This window comes from Neopsephotus bourkii, unplaced genomic scaffold, assembly GCF_033783945.1.
Source record: "Neopsephotus bourkii isolate Nb327-2 ecotype Australia unplaced genomic scaffold, CSIRO-AGI_Nbou_v1 NB_1760, whole genome shotgun sequence".
Lineage (NCBI taxonomy): Eukaryota > Metazoa > Chordata > Aves > Psittaciformes > Psittacidae > Neopsephotus > Neopsephotus bourkii.
Window position 1 is genome coordinate 9,314,825 of NW_026902234.1, and position 7,909 is coordinate 9,322,733.

General features: G+C 38.7%; 1 long non-coding RNA gene across 1 annotated transcript; it reads right to left on the reverse strand.

The window, feature by feature from the left end:
• Positions 1 to 305: 305 nt before the first annotated feature.
• Positions 306 to 4,611, reverse strand: LOC133225458 (uncharacterized). The gene is made up of 2 exons (XR_009729166.1): positions 1,296 to 4,611; positions 306 to 506 (listed from the first exon to the last, which is right to left on the reverse strand). It is a non-coding gene; the product is annotated as an uncharacterized LOC133225458 (long non-coding RNA).
• Positions 4,612 to 7,909: the final 3,298 nt, after the last annotated feature.

Here is a 7,909-nt window from a genome sequence, read left to right on the forward strand (position 1 = left end):
CCTTCAAGAATGAAAGTGGGCCAAGCATTCATCATGATGGATAAAGTTTAGTGTGAGAAGTCAAATAAGCAGAACGACAGTCAAAGCCATTCTCTCGCTCTGAGTGAATGCTAATGACACTCATCCATTGCCGCATGGAAAACTCACTCAGTAAACTAGGTTAATGGAAGAAAATCCTCTTCTCTGGGATACAGGCCCATTGGGTTGGAAGCTACACATAGTGACCCTTGGACATATTCCGTAGAGTCCTTTCCTAGTCATCTTTTCCAATCCTATCAGTTTGCTACAGACCTATGCCTCTTTAATAAACGTGCAGCCATTAACAGAGTGAAGTAGCATCCTTCTGCTGGTGTGAATAGCCTTTCCTCCTCTTTATTCCAAAGTCCTTGGTGGTAGAAAACAGTTTTCAAGATGATTCTAAGTATGGAGGATGGAAGGGCAGTGCACAGGATGAGAGAGCGGAGGAGAACACAGAGATGCTGGAGGCTCTTGGTCAACGCATTGAGCTGGAGCAACAAAATATACAACTCTCCCATCAGCATATTCAAGATAACATTTCCACACTTTGCTCAGATAAAAAGGAAGGTGAATGACTTTGATGGGATTGGTTAGTTGGTGAGGTTCACAAGCGGATTCTTACAGTTATACAAGCAGTCAATACACTGGGGACATTTGATAAGACTATAAAACTGAAACAGTCCCCATTCACAAGTGAAATCTCTGTCTCTCCATGGCACACAGCAAGTGTCACCATCTGTTGGGTCACCCTTGCTATTTTTTGGGTGTGGGGGTTGCACTCACTAATCCTCAGGGCATGCTCAGGGGAGGGTTTCAGCAACTTGTTCCCTTTGGCACCCGCTCAGAGCCCCAGCCTTGGCTCAGTGTAACCTATCAGCTTGACCAGGCTTTCAAGTGCTCTCTGGACTATTTTTGCATCACACCACGTGAGTTGGTGGAACTTTTATTTTTAGTCCTACGGTATGATTTGTTTGGTCTGCCTGTTTCCCATGTAGGTACTGAAGTGCCAAGGTGCTAAAAGACTTCTAATGATAATAGTGTCAATAAATGTCACAGTCAATAAATGTCACCATCTGCGTTACAGTTAGCATCTGCACCCTTCCAGCCCATATTTATATTATATCCATTTAGGTTATAGGCCTTTGTATCATCACTAGCTCACTTCAGATTTACTTCTAGCAGTCTCAGTCAGCAGTAAGATGCTCTCCTAGTGCTCCTTTTGAAAGACACCAAACACTAAAAAAACTTTTTCAGCACAAGCCCTGCTGAAGACTTACCTTGCTCATTGGAGCTTTGCCTCCTCAGACTAAAGGGTTTGCATGGGTGCTATTACTGAGTATCAAGAGGAGGCGCAGGGTCAGCTGGGGAAGCTTCTCCCTGCCCCCTCAGAAAAGACACACAGATGGCAACACCTGAAAACTTGTATTTTGCCACAGGATCTCCAGGTACCTCTGGCTGCTCTCATTTTTTGCTGGTCAAAACTGGAGCCACTCAATAGAGACAGATTATGGTGGCAGTTGCTTGGCTCAGCCCTCTGCCCTTTTCTCTTTCAGAAACCCAGTCTTGTGTATTTTCCCTTGGCTTTTCTTTGGCTTTTATAGTCCTGTTTGCAGCAATAATTTTCAGTGCTCTTAATTTCAGCCAAATAAAATTAAAAAAGTATGCTCTGATAAATTAGTAGTCACTTGACAAGCAGCTTACCAAACACGGTTCTTCCAGAGGCCTTCAATCCTGAAGATCTACAACTTTATATAAGCCAAGGTGCACACACAGTGTCACACCAGAGCTGATCAGAAAGGAGGAGAGTCACTGACACACTGGATTTCCTGGAGTTCTCAAGCTTAGGTGACACCATCATTTAGCAAACAGTAATCTATATGGTCTGCCCTTGTAAGCCATGTCCTCCTATGTCATATTCTCCTGGCATATTTCAGGTGGAACCCCACTGAAATTTTTAATTACCCCATATAAAAATAGCCCTTAGAAGGAGAGCATCAGGCTTTCATTCCTCAGTGGCCTTGTGTTAAACCTCATGTTTCCAACAAAGTAATAGGACATTTCTGCTTTTAAACACAGGAACTGGACTATAAAGGTCCAGGCTGAGATTGTTTGAGATTCTTGTCTCCTTTGTCCATTTTTGCTGTGCTTTCAGTGGAGAGTTTCTGTATTCACGTAAAATACATGTTGATGGCAGTTCTGCAGCCATTGCTGCCGCATCTTTCAGCCAGTTTCCAGAAGGCATATTCCAGCTGCTTACCACAAATAGGTACAAAAAGGAAAAACATTACATAGGTAAGATAAACTCTTTTTTTAAAAATTACAAAAAATAAGGTTTTCTGTGTTTACCTTGGATTTTCTAGAGCACCTTCAAAGCACTGCAGACCTCTGTATGTTTTCAGCATGTTACATGTGATGACTTAATGTGATGGTATTTATAAGCCTGTATTACACTAATCAGTTATTGATCTAATGGATTGACTCTATACCTAGTTACTTTTCAATCTGAAGAGTGTTCAGTCCCATCTATATTTATAATCTCTATCTGATCAGTAAAACAGACCATGGTAAAAGCTGTGTAAGAAAGCTTCCTTCTTTACTAATTGGACTAGGCTTGAAAACCAGAGGCTCTTCTGGGAGCATTGCCTGTTTTCCTCATACTTATTTGCATATTCAGTTCAACAGCAAAACGAGTCTGTAATTGTTCAGTCCAGAAATTAAAAGCTTCTTATCATGTACATCTGTCAGAAGAAAACACGTGCAATCGCTACATCAGTGCCAAACTGTACTAAACCAGCACTACCTGCACTAATTTAGGATTAGGAAGTGTATTAAACAATAACTTAAGAAGCAAAGGATGTTAAGGGAAGGAAATTGGCTGGAGACATTGTTTAATATATCCTTGCTAGTACAAGTAAGAATTTTTCCACTGCTCAACATGTAAATTACATTCATCATCTAATTGCACCGATTGAGGCAATCTGAGGTAGTTTAACATTCAGAAATGTTCTGTAATCAGTTTATATTTGATGTATAACTCACAACAGTATTGACATCATCTTTAAATTTAATAATATGGGTGAGGTCGGACCTCACTGTGAGCTTCCTGCTTTGATGTCTGACATAACTAATGCACATGGAGATGCTCAAATGCTGCTTGGCTGTGCTGCTGGGGATTGAATGTCACGGCTTAATGCCACTGGGAAGAAACAGCACCACCAAAATAACTTGATCTAGCTATTTATCCTTGCAAATATATATTAGGAAATGAGACAAAGACTGAAAAAGAAATGGTGAGGTGATGGTAAAAAAAAAAAGCCTGAAATGGACTGTGGTCCTTGTGATTCAAACCCACATTGTTTTCACATCATATTGTCCCATCCAAACTCACAGGACTGTCTGGACCAGTAATGATTAGTTTAATATCATTACATTCCAGTATACGCATGTGTGCCTACTGGTCAAACTTCCTGAAAATAGGATTATTTAATTAGTTCATATAGAAGCCAAAACATCAAAGTCCATGCTTAAGCAAATCGTCACAAAGCAACTAGGAGTTTTACATGAGAAAAAAGGTGATGAAACAATTCAGAGCCCACTTCTGGTTCTTTTTCTATCCTAAATTTCAGTACAAAACAAAGGAAAAGTGCTGTTTTAAACATAAAGTATGAAATAGCATATTATCTTGTATCCAAAAGACATCACAGCATCAGGCGAATTTCATCTGTGGCAAGTTCTATGGACAAGTATAAACCCCCCGATCAAACTTGTAGCTAATATTTAAAAAGTAACACCCTACTTTCCTGGGTGCCATTTCCCAGGCTGAGGAGTTGATGACAGAAACTTGTACAGAATAAGCAAACATGCAGGGAACAGACCTTCACCAGGACTATTCCATCTTTGATTTCAAGCTCAGACCACCAGTATGCCACAGATGAGGTCAAGCCACCAGAAAGCAGATCTTTCACAAATGGGCTCCTATGTGCCAGTTTCAACTTCTTGTTCTTGACATTACAACTGTTCAGAAGTTAACTTCAAGCTTGGATTGTTTTCCAAGCCAGCTAAGAGAAAAATGCAATTTGCTACTGTTACGCCTATATGGCTGCTCATGTCAACATAAAGTAAGTCTTTTGAACACATCTTCCATAGAGACATGAAATATTTCAAGACAAAAGGCAAGCATTGCTGTTTCCTGTCATTCATAATGTTCTGAAATGGAAAATAAAAACTCAGAGACACCATCCACTTCTGATATTTCCTTAAAAGTGGAACTGGATCGTTTACAAGCTCCACCACAGGAGTACCCCTCCAAATCTGCACTTAGCATTCATTCCAGGAAGGATGCTTCTCTGTTGCTAAAGACTGATCATATACCAACCATACACCATTCCACTGTCCTGCCCTGGAAGTGCAAAATGATGAAAGAAACACTGATACAGGAAGACTGTATGATTTCCAGGCTCCTTACCTCATTATATTTAATACCAAATTTTATTTTTCCTTCCTCACTCTCTCCTGCTTATTTTAATGCATGAAGAATTATTTTATGTCCAGGGAAGATTGTTCTGAATCTCTCCATATTTTGAATATTGATACAAATAAAGGTTTGTCATTATATGAAAGTTGAAACAAGTTATTCATTTAATAAATGCAACATTGTGTTTGGACCAGAGCTAAAAGTTTTGCATACATAGAAAGTAAGAAGTTAAAATAACAAAGTAATGAATTCTACAATTACCTGTGGTCTTTATCTATGCTCTTTCAGCTAGAAGCTCAGTTTCTTCAAGGCCAGAAGCCTTTGAAGTCTCCAATTGGTGAGAATTATGAATCAAGTAGTTCAACACTGTGACATACAATTATTTAAGCATTACACAAAAACAGCCCATGGTGCATTTGACTTAAACAATAGCCACTAGAGAGTGACCCCATAATTTTCATTCAGTCCCTGGTAAATATACTGAGATACTTTCTTAAGCAACTATAAGAGCAGATCTTCTGTAGTAGAAATGAAACACAATTAAATGTTGGGTGAAAAGCTGGTTAGTCTTATTCACATGGAAAAGGACTGTACTCCTCAAAAAGACACAGCAGGACTGTTTGAGGAGCAGATCCTATTCCATGCAATAAGGAGATCAAAATTAAAGCCCAAGACATTTTTATTTAAGACTGTGTATCTTTTAATCTGCAAAGCACAGGACAGATTGTTTGCTTTATTTTAAAGTACTTTTTAGGGGTGTATTTATTAAATAGTAGAGGTCTATCTGAAATACACATAACAAAACAGCTTAAACAAATGAGAAAAAAATGATGGCACATCGTGCCTGCAGGACTGCAAAGCTGTGTATAATTTAGCTTCCTCCCACAAAAGGAAAACTCAGAAAAACTAAGCAAACAAACTTTGAAAGAATTGCACTTTTTGATGTCAAATATTGTTCTTTCACCAGGTTTGCAAACACTAGAATGTCACATAAGCAAATCTAGCTTCAACAAAGGCATTTAATTGTTTACTGCAAATTACAGCTGTATATATTTTGACCACCGTTTCAAGCCAATAAAAATATTGTTTCAAGTTAAAGGACCTAAAAATAAAATGACTGTGAAGAAATATTCACTTTTAGACCATGAACTTCAACACTGCCCTTTAGTCATAAGTCTAAGAATAAATTTAAAAAACCCTCTGTGCTACAACTGTATTTCCTGTAACATCTGTTCATGATTGAGGTATTTCACTAGCACAGGATGTACTCAGATGAAATGGAAACTGCCCCTCTGTAACTGCCAGTTGAGCTCTCAAAATATAGACGAGTTTGCTGACTACAGTGCAATTGAGCCTCAGCCTTCTACTCAGGCAGGGAGGTATTAATACACTGATGGCAGGAATGCTGCTAATAGTCTGAATATTCAGTTAATAATATTGGAACTTATTCTGGAAGCAAATGAAATCTGCAGAAAGGTATTTCTTTAAAGGGGTTTAGATGATGCAAGCCTACAAATGTGTTCATTAGCTACCATGACCTGTTTAAAGACATAGGAAGCCTGTGGCACTGACAGCACAAAGGAGTGAAAAGGACTGTTTGAGGGATACATTCAGATTGATGCTGAACTCTAAATAAAAGATACATGAACAGGGACTAAGCAAAATATTTCTTGTTCTGAAGAAAACTCATATAAACAGCCTGAAGAAAAAGGGAAGGAAAGAATTAAACTTTTAAATCCATACAGAAACTATCTCAGCTACATTAACCTCCTGCTCCCTCCAGCACTGTTAAGAGTGTAGCCAGCCAGCCAAGGGAAATGATTTTCTCTCTTTCTTGTATGAGAGATTCTTTCTTCTAAGTGATTTTCTTTCTTTCTTTTACTTCTTTCTTGTTGTTCCCATTTGAGGGACTACATCTTGAGGATTTCATCCTGTCATGGACACCCCAGTACTGGATACTTGCTGACAATCTGGAGCCAGTCAAGCGCAGGGCCGTGAATATGAGCACATCACTGAAAAGGAGAGGGTGAGAAAGCTGGGCTTGCTCAGCCTGGGAAAGAGCTGGCTCTACATATTTCATGTAGAGAAAAACAGATGCTCATAGTTACTCAAAACCCAACTAGAGAAAGACCTTCATAAGCTTTGCTTTAAACTAGAGGCTGGACTAGAGACCTCCAGAGGTCCCTTCTGACCCCAGTTATTCCATGATTCTGCTCTGGGATTATGTGAGGTGAGATGATCTAGGTCAGTGTTGTAGGGAAGGCAGAGATTTCACCATTGGAAGTTGGGCATGGAAGGAGAGTACTACTGCATGACAGCAGGTACCTTCTAAGGGCAGATTAGCAAACTCTCTGCCAGTGGTTAGCACTGGCAGTCTAGCTAATCCAAAGCTAAATCTTCCTGAGGGACAAGATATATAGCCCTGATGCCCAAAGCTGTTTCCTGGAAGGAACAGTATCTGCATAAAATCAGCCCCTCTAATATTCCAAAACCACAGGCAAGTGCAAGGAATACCTACCTATTTGCCAGCTGGAGAGCATTTTTATACGAGAGAGCTGAAAACAGAAATCATCATTTAAAAAAATAGTGGAATAAAGTATTTAAATTCCAGTGACTTAGGAAAAATTCTTGATGTACTGACTTTAGAAATCTTGTTTCTTCACCAGTATAAATAAAATAATTCAGCTAAAATACAAAAGCAAGTTTTGATGATTCAATATCACGAAGTTATTCACTGTGAATATGCTAAGCATTTGAGACAAAAATGGAAGAATTATAACAGACACATGTGCTAATGAAGCTACCACGCAAGATATGAAGCAAGTGAAAGTGAGAATGCAAGGCAGGAACAACAGCATAGTACAAAAAATACAATCTGTGCGAAAGGATGAAGCAAATCTTGAAATACGTAGAAATGCAATTGCAAACCGCATGGAAATAATGTGTTTGCCATGACTGTGGTGCACAAAATGAGAAAGAACAGGTTTAAACTGCAGCAAAAAAAAATTCAATTGGACACAGAAATGTCTTAACAGCTTTTGTGGGAGGTGCTATAACCTTAGCATTGCTAGCAACCTTTAAGAAAACATGAGACAAGTATCTGTCAGAAGTGATATATCTACACATGTTCCTGCCTAGTAGCAGGAAGATGCACTAGATGAACTTTAATGTCCTTTCAAGCCCAATGATTTCATATGGAAGCTTCTATATATCAAAGATAGGAATAAAAAAATACCATCAAGTCTAAATTACAGTCTAAAATACAATCTGAAGTAGAATTACAGAATTATAAATGAAAGATTAGTGATCAATGAATTTTAGAGAAAACCAGCTAATCTTTCCTTGTGATGGTATTTGCTAATGGAAATTTATAGTAATCACCTTGACATTAAATATATATATATATATAGAAATAAG